The sequence below is a fragment of the Pristis pectinata genome, chromosome 8 (genome assembly GCF_009764475.1).
Source record: "Pristis pectinata isolate sPriPec2 chromosome 8, sPriPec2.1.pri, whole genome shotgun sequence".
Taxonomy (NCBI): domain Eukaryota; kingdom Metazoa; phylum Chordata; class Chondrichthyes; order Rhinopristiformes; family Pristidae; genus Pristis; species Pristis pectinata.
The window spans coordinates 91,005,270-91,018,341 of NC_067412.1; the positions used below are offsets into that span (position 1 = coordinate 91,005,270).

A 13,072-nucleotide genomic window follows, 5' to 3' on the forward strand; every position below is an offset into this window, starting at 1 on the left:
ACCCAGTCCTAAACAAAAGGCTAATTCCAAGAACAGACAAACCCAAGAAACATTCATCAGTCACCGGCAAAATAGAAGTATACTGGTACATATAGCAGTGTCGACAAGAAACAAACCATCTGCTAGGAACACAGACATGAAATGGCGGTAACAATATTTTTGGATGGGGGCAAGATTCATTTAAAGAGTGGCCACTGCACCTTATGGGAATAACACAACATTTTAATAGAACAAAATCTTGCAGCTCTGAAGAAAAATTCTGTTTTATATTTTTAAGTTCACATTCATTCTTAAATCACCCATTGCTCTGTCCACCCTGGACAATAAATATTTCCAGCGCAGTGGTTCTCAAAACCGTTTTGAGCTAAGCCCTCCCAAGGAAGCTCTCAGCATCTAGTTCTGTCTGTTCAGATGTCTGTCTTCTCTTTCACTTCCTTCTCTCCTTCTTCACTTTCATGCATCACTTTCCTCCAGTTCTGTCTTCTTTTCACCCCCAGCCCCTTCAGTCTTTTTTCTCCTTCAACTTCTGCTAGTTTTATTCTCCTTCATCTCTCATTTTCTCCTCACGTTTCAGGAGCCAGGGAGTTTTTGAGGCAGGCAGGTGAGCCAAGTTAGCATGTACTCCAGGAAACACTTAGGATTTGCTTGAGATGGAGGGATAAACAGACATATCTGGAAGCATTCATGGTTTTCAAGCAAGAAATTGGGTTAAATTGGTGCTCGGGTGAGCACGTTGCCAAGTCAATATTCTTAAAAAAGAAACAAGAGCTGTGGATCAAATAGACAAAGGGGAGGGAGCAGGGTGAAGTGAGAAGATGGAGAAACAGTTGAGCTGGAAGGCAGAAGTGGCAAGTAAATCAGCACTTGTAATCTGCCCTCCTAAATGAACCTGTTGATTATCATCACGATGCTGCAGTCAGCCACAGCATTGTAGATATAATTGGAATTTCATTATAAGAACTGGGCACGTGCTGAAGATAGTTATAAACATATATTGATTAGGAATGACTGGCTTCAGTGTGCCAGACTCGAGTGGAAAGGAAATAAGAACAAATAACGCTACAAACGCTCAACAGGTCAGGCAGTACCTGAGGAGAGAGAAACAGAGTTTCATCAGATCTAAAGTGTTAATGATTTCTCTTTCCATGGATTCTGCCCAACCTGCTGAATATCTTCAGTACTTTAATATCAGGTTTCCAGGTGCCACAGTATTCTGCTTTTCTAGGCAACTCAAGAACCACAAAAAGCCAGTCAGGCTGTGGAATGAAATAACTGGAGTGGACTAAGATAGGCTTAGCCTGGTCACTACAGGGATATGGTTGGGTTGTCTAGGAGGCCACAGAGATCAGCAAATTCAGTGAAGTCAAAATAAAAAGGGTATCAACCACAGCAAATCAGGAAACTGAAATATCAGCAACAAAACCAAATCCAGTAATTCAACCACCAAAGAAATACTGTAAATTCATGCCTAGATAATGAATATATTTTCCAGATATTTACAAATCTTTGCAAGGAGCACCAAGTAAGAACAAGAACTATAAATTGGATCATGCAACACCACGTGCCTTGGCATTATGCAATCCAATTTCAATGAAAAATAAAATGCAACTGAAAATTGGGGACTTCATGCAAATTGCATGAAATCTATGATTTTTGTTCTTGGTCCTCTGTGGGCCATGCCTGCTAACACACAGGAGACCCTGAACGTGCACAGTGACATCCAATATACACCTGAATGCCAACATCTATAGTCTTAATAGCTCGTTCACAGCCCATCTATTCACAGGCCAGTCATCCATAAACAAGGTTTCACAGTGCCTGCTTCTGCAGGACCTGCCTGAGAAGGTCACTGCTTCGCATTCTTATTGTGACTCGGGTAGATCTCCTTTAAAGCAGGTAGTATCCTGACCTTCAGTTAACCCCCTCACCCCTCCCCATCTATAGTATGATCACCACCATCCCACAAACACCCTTTGCCTGAAATCCATGTCATTCCTGGCAAATCTATCAATCTAAGAACAAACCAGCGACGCCAGCATTTCCCTCCCTGTCAAACCACAACTTCCAATTACACAGCCCGAATACATTTAGCCCCCAAACTACCAAGCCTTCCTCTCCACCTCCCATTATCCCTACCCATTTACCCATTAATCAGCAATGGCCCCTACTTTTCCAAATCCTACCCTTCCACTTCAGCCCTGGGTCATTCTCCCCATGACCTCAGTGAAGCTAACCACTCAACTATGTCTCTACAATGGTGCAGTGTATGAAGGAAAGGCCTGAAATAGGTAAAGACTGCTCAGCAGTGCACACTGCTTTTGACCATGAGCCCTACTGAATTTCCCATTTGCTGCCTACAAACAAAATTTCCTTAAATTGTCTGACTAATGCACCTTTGGAGGAGCTGAACAAAATTTAACAATTTTATTCTGAAAAGATTAATTGTACTCTGCTTTATGTTGCATTAATAAATATAATTCAATTAGCTGAAAAAACAGGAAACATGCTCAAAGCAAGGTCAGTACTTCACTTGGGGCGCTGGTGCCACTTGCTAATTCAGGGCAGGTTGGTCAGGGAAGAAGACAAGTAATGGAAATTTCTCAGTTTCCCACTGCAACTTGTGCACACTCAGCAAGAGAAGCTAATTGCCTTTGATTTCAACCACATTCTTCAATTGGTCTATGAACTCAATAGGTCAACATTTCACCATTTTCTAATTTTTGGACTTGCAGCACTAAGGAGTGACATCTCTGACAACCTTGAGTGATATCTGAGGCAATGGATGCAGTCTAGTCATGTAGGTAATTGAATGCCAATTTATTATTCAGAAAAAGAGCTAAAATTACATACATTGAAATGATCCTGTCCAAATAAATGAATGAACATGTGTCATTTAAGTAGGCAATTATTGGGTTTCATATTTACCTTGTATAATTATTTTCTTAGGTCAAATTTTCTTTGAAATAATCTGCAAAAAGCACAAATATATTTTAGATTGCAATTGAAGCTTCTACAAAACAACAAAATGTCAGAAACCATTCTTTTAAAATAAACAATATCATGCTCTCATTACAAATTGAATGACAGAGATCAATGCAACAATTAAAGCCATTCATCGTTCAGCTTATTCTGAAACTATGGTAACAAATTAAATTTTAAGGTTATCAAATTCCAGTTCAGTTTCTGGGAGCATTTCACATTTCACAAACTATTATGCCATTACATTGGATAAGTGGACTAGGTTTAATTAAATTCCTGTACTTTTGTCATCTCGGTGGTTCCCCAGGAAAATCTCAAAACAATACTTTACTGTACCTCAGCCTCATAATTTCATGTTTAAAATGTAGTTTGGCCAGTAAGGGTAGAGCAAACTTATTCTTCGGTACTTAAGGTACAATGTAGTTCTCCAAAAGCTTTTTAACAAGCTACGTTATTGAGATTGGTTGAGAGCACATTACAGCCGGGGATATAATTACAATATTTTGTTTTTCACTTTCTCCTCCTTGTCCTGCTTACCACTTTTCTGTGGTGTACTTCCAAAGACTTGAATCACACCACCACACCTCCCCCAGCATACGCACACAGGGACAATACTCATTATTTGCCAGAGTCTTGATGTTGACAGAAATCATGCTAGCAAACAGTTGCACAGAGGACTGCAGCCCTCTTCGAGCGAGTGGCCATTTCCTCTGGGCGAGCATCATCACGATGTTTGGTATGAAAAGGTAGCATCATAGCCAACTCCTATTATGTCTCAATACCTATAGAAATGTTTTCCAGCATTCAACTTCATTGTAGAGCTCACTTTATAAATGAGAATATTTGGAAGTTACATTTTCCCTTCGTAATCGCTACAGCATCCTGACCATTGTCCAACTAATTCAAGAGATCCAAGTCAGACCAAAGCATTACTGAGGAATGCAGTAATCCTTGTACAATCAAGGCACCTCCATTCCTATATTCACTGCACAATTATGATGAGTGATTATTTTAAACATTGTTCCCTTCTCCATCCATGCTGCACCAAAAATGACAAATCATCCAATTAAATGTGTTATGTAACTCTAGATTATATCATCAAAAAATACACAGATGAATGGGTAGGGGCAGCTATCACCACTAGTTTCTGTCCCAATCCAAAATATTTGATTTCCACATCAAATTCAAAATTCATATGGACATCAGACCTGAAAGTATTGTTACTATCAGTATTGCGCATGTGAACTTTAGATTGTAAGATATTAATTTATAGTATATTTATTACCTACTAAATAAACAGAAGATGCATAATTACCTTATTGCTAACTAGAACCTTAAGGTTTAGAAGGCCCAGGAGCGCCATCATATTGGCTTTTCTCCATGAAGTGTCTTAGTGCACTGGTTAACAGTTGTGTTGAATTGAGTGTGGGATATTACTAAAATAATTCCTTATCCTTTAATTTCTTCAAAGAAACACCACACACAGGAATTTGACATTAATGTGTAACCACTGCATTAAAAATAGCACATGGGGCAGCCAACAACTTGCTGTTCCATCTGTAGGTTAATGACTGTTGAAAAATTGCATGTGATAACTGCTTCACCAATAGTGATGCACAAGGAATTACAACCTGAGACATGGAGAATTTTCCAACACACCCCAATGTGATACCAGCTCTTGGAAATTAAATGATCAGCAATCATTACCAACAAATTGGCTTCAAATGTGCCTCAAATAAGCTGTTTGTACTATTTGTGTCCCTTGAACAGCTGCAGTTCTGCCCCTCCCTCCTCACAGAAGTTTCTACTTATTTTTAACAGGTGGAAAATGCCTAAAATAATGCCTTTTCTGTTAATGCAAACACAGAACCAGCTCAGCTAATTCAATCTGACTCCTCAATTACCAATACCCACTATGTAGTTTGTAATCTTCTGCATTGGAACTCTTAAGCTGTTTAAAATATTTTGGCTGTACAGTTCAGCATATAAGTTTATGTTATAAGATAGTTTTATTTACTTAAAAACATAATATTTAAATATTCATTAATAAGAACAAAAAAGGAACTAAAATTTCCCAAGCATCTGTCGAGGCATTTTAAATGGTCACTGCACCATTTAAGCCTGCTGTTGGAATTACATAGTACCCAAGGTATCAGGTGCTACATAATTGGCTTTACTCAAAGCAAGGTATGTTCCTTAGCAGGTTGCACTAGTATAGAATGCATAATGGAAATCAGGTAATCTCGGGGGCAGTGGTCTGCTTCCAAGAGGGAGAGAGGTCCTGAGGTGAGAAGGGGCAAGGGAACGGATGGAATTGGCAATCAGCAGGGAGGTGATTTCTGGTCAAATGACTGGTGGGTGTGCATTGCTGCATGGGTGATGGTTGGGTGGATAGCGAGGAACAGGTGTAGCCAGGGGCACCAACTTATGGAGTGGTTGGGGAAGGTGTGGCTGATACCAAAGAAGGTGAGGCTGTTGGTAAGGAATTAACCTAAAGGAGACCCACACACATTGGGTGGCCAGGTGGGGACTATTTGGAGAAGTTCCCTGAAAGTCACACGGAAACAGGATCACAGGCTCTTAAGAAGGCCTGCCGACAGCACAGGCCACTCTGTAAATAATGAAAATCCTACAGTGTCACACTGAATGCTCTGTGTTCTTCCAGTACTTCCATAATACGCATGGAGCAACCGAAGAGGAAAACTGCAGACTTCCCAATCCACACAGGAGATCCCTGATTTTCATTCATGTTTTATTTTTGATAGAAATTAGATTGTTTAGTGCAGAGAAACGTGGCTCTATGCAGTCTAATCTCTAGAGAAAAGTAGAATCAGGTTTATTATCACTGACATATGTTATGAAATTTGTTGTTTGTGGGCCCAAGATAGACCCTCTGAGATGTTGACGCCCAGGAACTTGAAGCTGCTCACCCTTTCCACCGCTGACCCCTCAATGAAGACTGGTGTGTTCTCCCGACTTCCCCTTCCTGAAGTCCACAATCATACTTCTTTCTGAGGTACCACATTTTCTCCTGGAATTGGTCACTGACACCTTAATGGAAGCCAGTGAGTGAATATCACTTCCCAATAATAGGTGCCTTAGGGTTCAAACTTTAAAAAATCACAAACAATCTAAATCTGCATACTCCCAAGTTAAACTGAGACACACAAAGCTTGGCAGCTGAACAGAGGTGCGGATGGCTTTGAGAAAAACGTAAGAGCTTTTATGGCTTTATTTGTAAGGACCAAGAAGGGTTCCTCCTGGTCACCCAATTCCCCCCCGCCCCCCAACACCACCACAGTTTATATCTAATCCCTCCACTCATCCCATCAGACTCAGTGTTAAGGATCAGTTCACCATCCCAACTCTGTGCCAAGGGCTGCAATTGGACACTCTCACATTTTCACTCGCAGGTACAGACAAATTACTTGCAGCCACGGCCACTTCCAGAGTCCTGAATGGAACCCTTTTGGGTAGAGAACCAGTCAGACCTAAATGTGCTAGCTGTGGAGTCAAAATTAAAGGAAATCCAAACTTCCAAGTTTTAGATGGAAACCCCACATTGTTCCCACTGCCTACTCAGATTCCCTCTGATAAGGCCTAGCCCACTAACACAGAAGTACATTTGCTCTAATTAATCACCAACTTCCACAATTGATGTTTTAAAGCGAGACAGTTTGTATTTACACAGTACCCTTCATGTAGAAAAACAATCAAGGTACCTCACTGGAACATCATCGGACAAAATTTGACACTGAGCCACATGAGATGTGACAGGTAACCCAAGGTTTGATCAAAGAGGTGAGTTCAAGGGGGGGGGTCTCAAGTAGAGATTTCTGGATTTCTGCAATAGTCAAAGGCATGGCAGTCATGGGGTGGAGGCAGGAGACAGGGTGAAGAAAATCAGGTATCAGAACTGAAGCAGTGCAGAAATCTTGGATGGTACAAAGGCCGAATGAGATTCCAGATATAGGGAGGGAACACAAGGATAAGAATTTCAAATTTAAAGTGTTGTTATAGTGAGGACACATAGGTCAGCAAGTGAATGGGAATTGGTACAGCTTAGGATATAACAGCTGCAGATTTTTGGATGCACTCGGGTTTACGGAGGATGAAAGACAAGAAATTGGTCAGGATGCTATTGGAATGTTTACATGAAGGTGTGTAGTACTAAATATTGTTTCAATAGACAGATCTGAGCAAGCGTGATTTTTCAAGCATCTCACTCAGTGCTTCATTCACTTACTCATGTTGCACTGAGCCATGCAGAGGTTTCAATTTGAATCTGAGCAAAGGTCATTGATCTTGATAGGTTAAGCGTTTCCTGCTCCACAGATGCCTGACTCGCTGCGCATTTCCAGTACTTTCAATCATATTTTTATACTTTCAAGATCAGAAGTATTTTGCTCTCTCTCACTTTGGTTCTCGGGAAAGTGAAGTCAGCTAATTCCAGCCAGAACTGCAGCACAGCTCATCCAGCATCTCTGGTTTGAGGGACTGAGTGAGACCAAGCAGGCTTCTCACTCCTAATCATGATCAACTGATTTCATTGTCAAGTTCAGCAGCTTGGAAGTTATTTAGGTTCAGTGGCAATGCTAAACTCACACACAAGAACTGATCATTTGAAAAAGGCACCTGGTTTCATATTCCAGCACAAATTTTGACAGAATAATTTTAAAAAAAGGGCTTATGGCACAAATTCAAATCTACTTTTTTCCTTAAAAACAAACCACATATCATTTTGAAGATGCTGCCAAATGCTAGAGGAATTGGGCCTCAAAATCTAATGAATTTAGCTGACAACTCCAGCAAAGTATTGTTTAAAACATCTGGAAAGAAGCTCTGAACAATAACTGACAGGAAAATATACACCGTGGTAAATATCACCCATCGTAATTGCTAAACTTAGTCTCTTCAATACAATGGAAAAAGATCTGGAACAACTGTTTTTCCTTTTTCCAAACAGACCCCTCCACAACATGTTGCCTGGAGACTTGTACTTGTGGCTTGTGACTGGCCAGGGGTTTGGCTGAAGTACATTGTTTTTGTAGTTCTGAGTCATGGCCTACATGTTAATAATTTGATTGCACAGGCAGAAAATAGTTAAGAATTTGCAGCCTTGACTGCCAACAAAAAAGAAGTAGGTCGTTCTGACTGGAAGTTGGATACTAGATTGATGGATTTCTTAACAGAACCATATTTGCTATGCGGCACTAATTTTTTTTTAAAAATGCACACTTTAAGCAGGATGGGAGAAGTTAATACTACTATCTTACATAACAGTAAAATCAAAACTTCACTGAAAAACCTGAAATAAACAATGCAGTTTTAATTTATTTTGTGGATTATTTAATCATAAAAGCACCTGGTGGTTAAGGAATCTGCAAATGCCTTGGGTTAGCCTGGTACTACATCTTGGCAACAAAACTTTGGGTAATTACTGACTACTACTCTATAGCATGACTTGTTGTATTACAATGCATTACCTCACCAGGCCATGAAATGATTTATTTTTCAACCATTTAGCCATAATGCCCTGGAGCCCTGAAGTGCAGTGTTTTACGTGCCAGACCATGGAGCACACCACAGGTTTCTAAAGCCAGTCATACTGCTGTGAAAAGGTATTTCTTAACAACTTAATCCACAGTTTCATCTTCGCCATTCTTCAGATCCAGGTACATGCACCTCTCGCCCTTCCCCCCTTTGTCTAGATGAGAATTAGTGAAATCTGCAATCTGAAGACAAATTTCTAACACCCGAGAATGCCTTTATTTATTCTTCTTCCTATTCCTCCAAGCTCTTGCAGCAAAGTTTCAAGGTGGTCAATAGGAACCTCCTTGCAAGTCTCTATGGAACATGGCAATTTTGAATGTAAGTACCATAAAAGGTACAGGAGTACACCACATGAACTCAATCTCACATTCTCCTTTTTTCCTTCTTTATAGGAAGGTATTCTACATTTCAGCAAGTTCCCCAACTCCACAATAAGAACAGGTAAAGAAAGAAACATAACACATGACTTTGTTGAACATCAAAGATCAATAGTTTCAGTCATATTAAATACACAGTATTTTAGAACCAGTTAAACAGTTATAGTAGGGGGTTCTTATGTTGGCTCTATGAACCACACCATCCAAAATAATAGAAGCTTCAATCTCCAGTCCTCATCAAGGTAGCCCTTGGGCAAGTTTGGTACATCCAATTTCCAACTAAACAAATGGATAAAACTGGTCACGGTTCCCAAACCTGATTTGAATTTAGTTTCCCTCGCTCAAAAGGGATTATGTGGGAAAGTTATGTGAGGGGATAATCCTGAAAAACTAAAACAACAAGAAACATTTCAAATCAAAATGTTGCTTAACACAAGTCAACTGGAGAAAATTCTTGAGAGGACTATTTTTCACTCATATTACTGATTGCTTTGGATCACAGTCGAAAAGGAGGGCAGGAAACAAAGACCCCTGTGTTTTAAAGAAATGCAGGAAACAGGTCTGGTGAATGTAAAAAAGTGTGGAAAATAAAGGCCCCATGATTTTAAAAGGAGAAGAGGAGACAGTCTCCATATGTGTAAACAAGTATTTGGTTAAGTAAATTAGTAAGTAATTTAATAGTAAGGGTGTACTAAGTCTCTTGTTTATCTATTAAGTGAATTAATCTAATAAGTAAAGGCATGGCAAGGCACCTCAGACCCACAGAATGCACATCCAATATTCTGGTCTACCACAAGTGCAGGAAATGTCATCAGCTGGAGAAGCCCAACTTCCAGCTTATGCAGCTTGAGCACAGCTGACATCAGTACAATCCATTCACAGGGCTCAGTGTTTCATGGATGGCACATTTCAGAACAGGGTCACCCCAAGGTTCAAGAGAATGCTGACTGAGTGACTGCCACAGAGACAAAGGGACATGTAGTTCAGGAGACCCCCAAGGTTAGCTTATTCTTCGACTAGCATTCAGTTCTGAATACTGATGGGAGAGCATTCCTCTGGGGATTGACAGCCAAAGCCAGATCACAGCACCAGAGGTGGCTCAGCTGTACACAGAGGGAAGAGGAAGTTCACAGCAGCAGTAGATATAGGGTAGTTCATAGTTAGGTGAGCTGACAGGAATTTCTAACGTCACAAAAACATAATTCCAGGTTGGTATATTGGTTTCCTAATGCCAGTTCCAACACATCAAAAATTCTGAAGGAGGGGGTGAACAGAGATTGTGGAGCAAATCAGTACCAAGAACACAAATAGAAAATAGGATGAGATCCTGCAGGCAAATATTATGAAGTGAGTAAAGGCATTAAGAAGCAGAATCTCAAAATTAATTATCTCTGGATTATTGCCAGTATTACTCCTCCAATGGGTACGGAAGTGGATGATAGTACACATGAATGTGTGGCTAGCAAGATGCTGCAGAACAAAGGGCTTTAGATTCTTGGGCCAATAGGAGTGGGTCTGGGAAAGGTGGAAACTGCACAAATCAGAAGGGGTTGTACCTCAACTATGGCAACATTTTCTGGTACTGTTTTTTGGGGAGAATTTACACTAGTTTGGCATATGGATGGGAATCTGAGGAAAGATTCAAAAGGGAAAAAAGCAGGCCTGGAAATAGAAGGAAGGAAATTAATAGGACAGTTTGCAAAGTCAAGCAAACAAAGGTTGGAAAAAAAGATTTTAAAAGTCTGTCTGTGCTTAATGGCATATACCTAAATGCAGGAAGTATAGTGTATAAAGCAAATGAGCTGAAAACATTTATAAACACATGAAAGTATGATATTATAGCTATTACAAATGTGGCTTAAAGAGTAACATGAAAGTATGATATTATAGCTATTACAAATGTGGCTTAAAGAGTAACAGGAATGGCACCTTAACATTCCTGGTTACAGGGTTTTCAGGCAAGGTAAAGAGAGGGATTAAAATGGAAGGGGTGGCAATATGGTTCAAGGTACAATCAGAGCTGTGAGAAGGGACGATTTGTTAGAAAGCTCATCAAACGATGCTATGTGGGTTAAACTAAAGAACAAGCAGGGGCAGACCCACTCATACTGATATAGCCCTCTTAGAAGTTTACTATAGACAAGGGAAATGGAAGAGTAAATTTGCAAGAAAATTTCTGGCAAGTGCAAAATCATTTGGGCAATAATAGTGGGGGATTTTAATTACCTAAATATTAATAGCACAAAAGATATAGAAGGCACAGAATTCATAAACTGCATCCAGGAGAACTTTCTTAGCATCTTAAAAGTAGATAAATCACCATTCATGGATGAAATACATTCCAGGATGCTACAAGAAATAAGGAGCAAATTGCAGATGATCTGACCATCATTTTTCAACCCTTTCTAGGTAAAAAGGTAGAGGACTGGTAATGTTGTACCTTTGTCTAAAAAGGGTGGAAAGGATAAACCAAGTAATTACAGATAGTTAGTTTAACTTTAGTGGTGGGAAAATTATTGGAAACAAATTGAAGGAAGAGTATAACCTTCATTTAAGAAGCCCAGATTAATCAGGAACAGTCAATGTGGATCTATTAAGGGAAGTTATGTCTGACAAACTTTATTGAACGTTTTAAGGAGGTTGTAAGGAAAGCTGATGAGAGCAGGGCCTCTGGTGTAGTCTACATGGATTTCAGCAAGATATATGACAAGGGCCTTTTTGGCAGGCCAGTCAAAAAAAGTAAAGACTCATGGGATCCAAGTTAGTGACTCAGTAGCAAGACACAGTGAGTAATAATTAACAGGTGGTCTTATGACTGGAAGGGTATTACCACGGGGTACCAGTACTCTGTCCTGTGCTTAGACTTAAATCATTGATATATACAACAAAAAATATATATTTTCAAATGATACAATGACTGGCTATGTCATTGACAGAGAGGAAGAAGGCTTTCAACTTCAGAAGATATAGGTAGTCTAGTCAGTTGGGCAGAAAAGTGACAAATGAAGTTTAATCCAGAGAAGTGTGAGGAATTATATTTGGGGAGGTGCAACAAGCCAAGGATCTATGGAATAAATGGGAAGATATTCATTGAGGTGTATAAAATTATGAGGAGCCTAGATAAACAAGCCAAAATTCATGGGACATAGATTTAAAGTAATTGGCAGAAGGATTAGAGAGGATGTGAGGAAGTGTGGAGGAAGAGAGGGATCTTGGAGTGTATGTCAACAGATCCATTAAGGGAGCAGGGCAGATAGATAAGGTGGTTAGAAGATACCTAGGTTGCTGTTCTTTATTAGCCAAGGCGTAGAATACTAGAGCATGGAGATTATGCTAGAATTATATTAAACATTAGTCAAGCCACTGTTTGAGTATTGTGTACAGTTCTGGTCACTACATTGCAGAAAAGATATGACTACCCTGGGCAGGGTGCAGAGGACATTTATGAGGACTGGAAAATTGTAACGATGAGGAAACCGGGATAGGTTGGTGTTGTTATCTTTGGAAAAGGGAAGGCTGCTGGGAGACTTAATTGAGGTGTATAAAATTATGAGGAGCCTAGATAAATAAGCCAAAATCCATGGGACATAGATTTAAAGTAATTGGTGGAAGGATTAGAAGGGATATGAGGAAAATCTTTCATCCAGAGGGAGGTAGGGTTCTGTAATTCACTACCTGAAAGGCAAAAACACTCAACACATTGTCCACCTGAAAAGCTATAACCTGCAGGGCAATGGATCAATACCAGGTGCAACACCTGCCCCTACACCACCTCCATCTAGGGACCCAAACAGTCCTTTCAGGTGAGAGAGATTCACCTGCACCTCCCTTAATATCATCTACTGCATTCGGTGCTCAAGAAAAAACATCTCCGCTCTCACCCCCACCCCTCCCAGACCCAACAGGGATAGGGTCCTCCTTGTCCTCACATTTCATCCCACCAGCCTACATATCCAACACGTCATTCTTCGCCACTTCCGCCATCTCCAACGGGACCCCACTACCAAGCATATTTTCCCCTCCCCACCCCTTTCTGCCTTTCACAGGGACTGCTCTCTCCGCAACTCCCTAGTTCACTTCTCCTCCCCCCACCAATCCCGCTCCCACCCCGGGAATTTTACACTACCCCCGCCATTGGTGCAACACCTGCCCCCACACCACCT

At 40.4% G+C, this 13,072-nt stretch overlaps 1 protein-coding gene across 2 annotated transcripts in view; it reads right to left on the bottom strand.

The window, feature by feature from the left end:
- Positions 1 to 13,072, bottom strand: part of zbtb33 (zinc finger and BTB domain containing 33) — a 35,370-nt gene that overhangs the window by 12,057 nt on the left and 10,241 nt on the right. For both annotated transcript variants that reach the window (XM_052021458.1, XM_052021457.1), the window contains exon 2: positions 2,926 to 2,968. The gene's annotated coding sequence lies outside the window, so the exon portion shown is untranslated. The remainder of the gene's footprint in view (positions 1 to 2,925; positions 2,969 to 13,072) is intronic.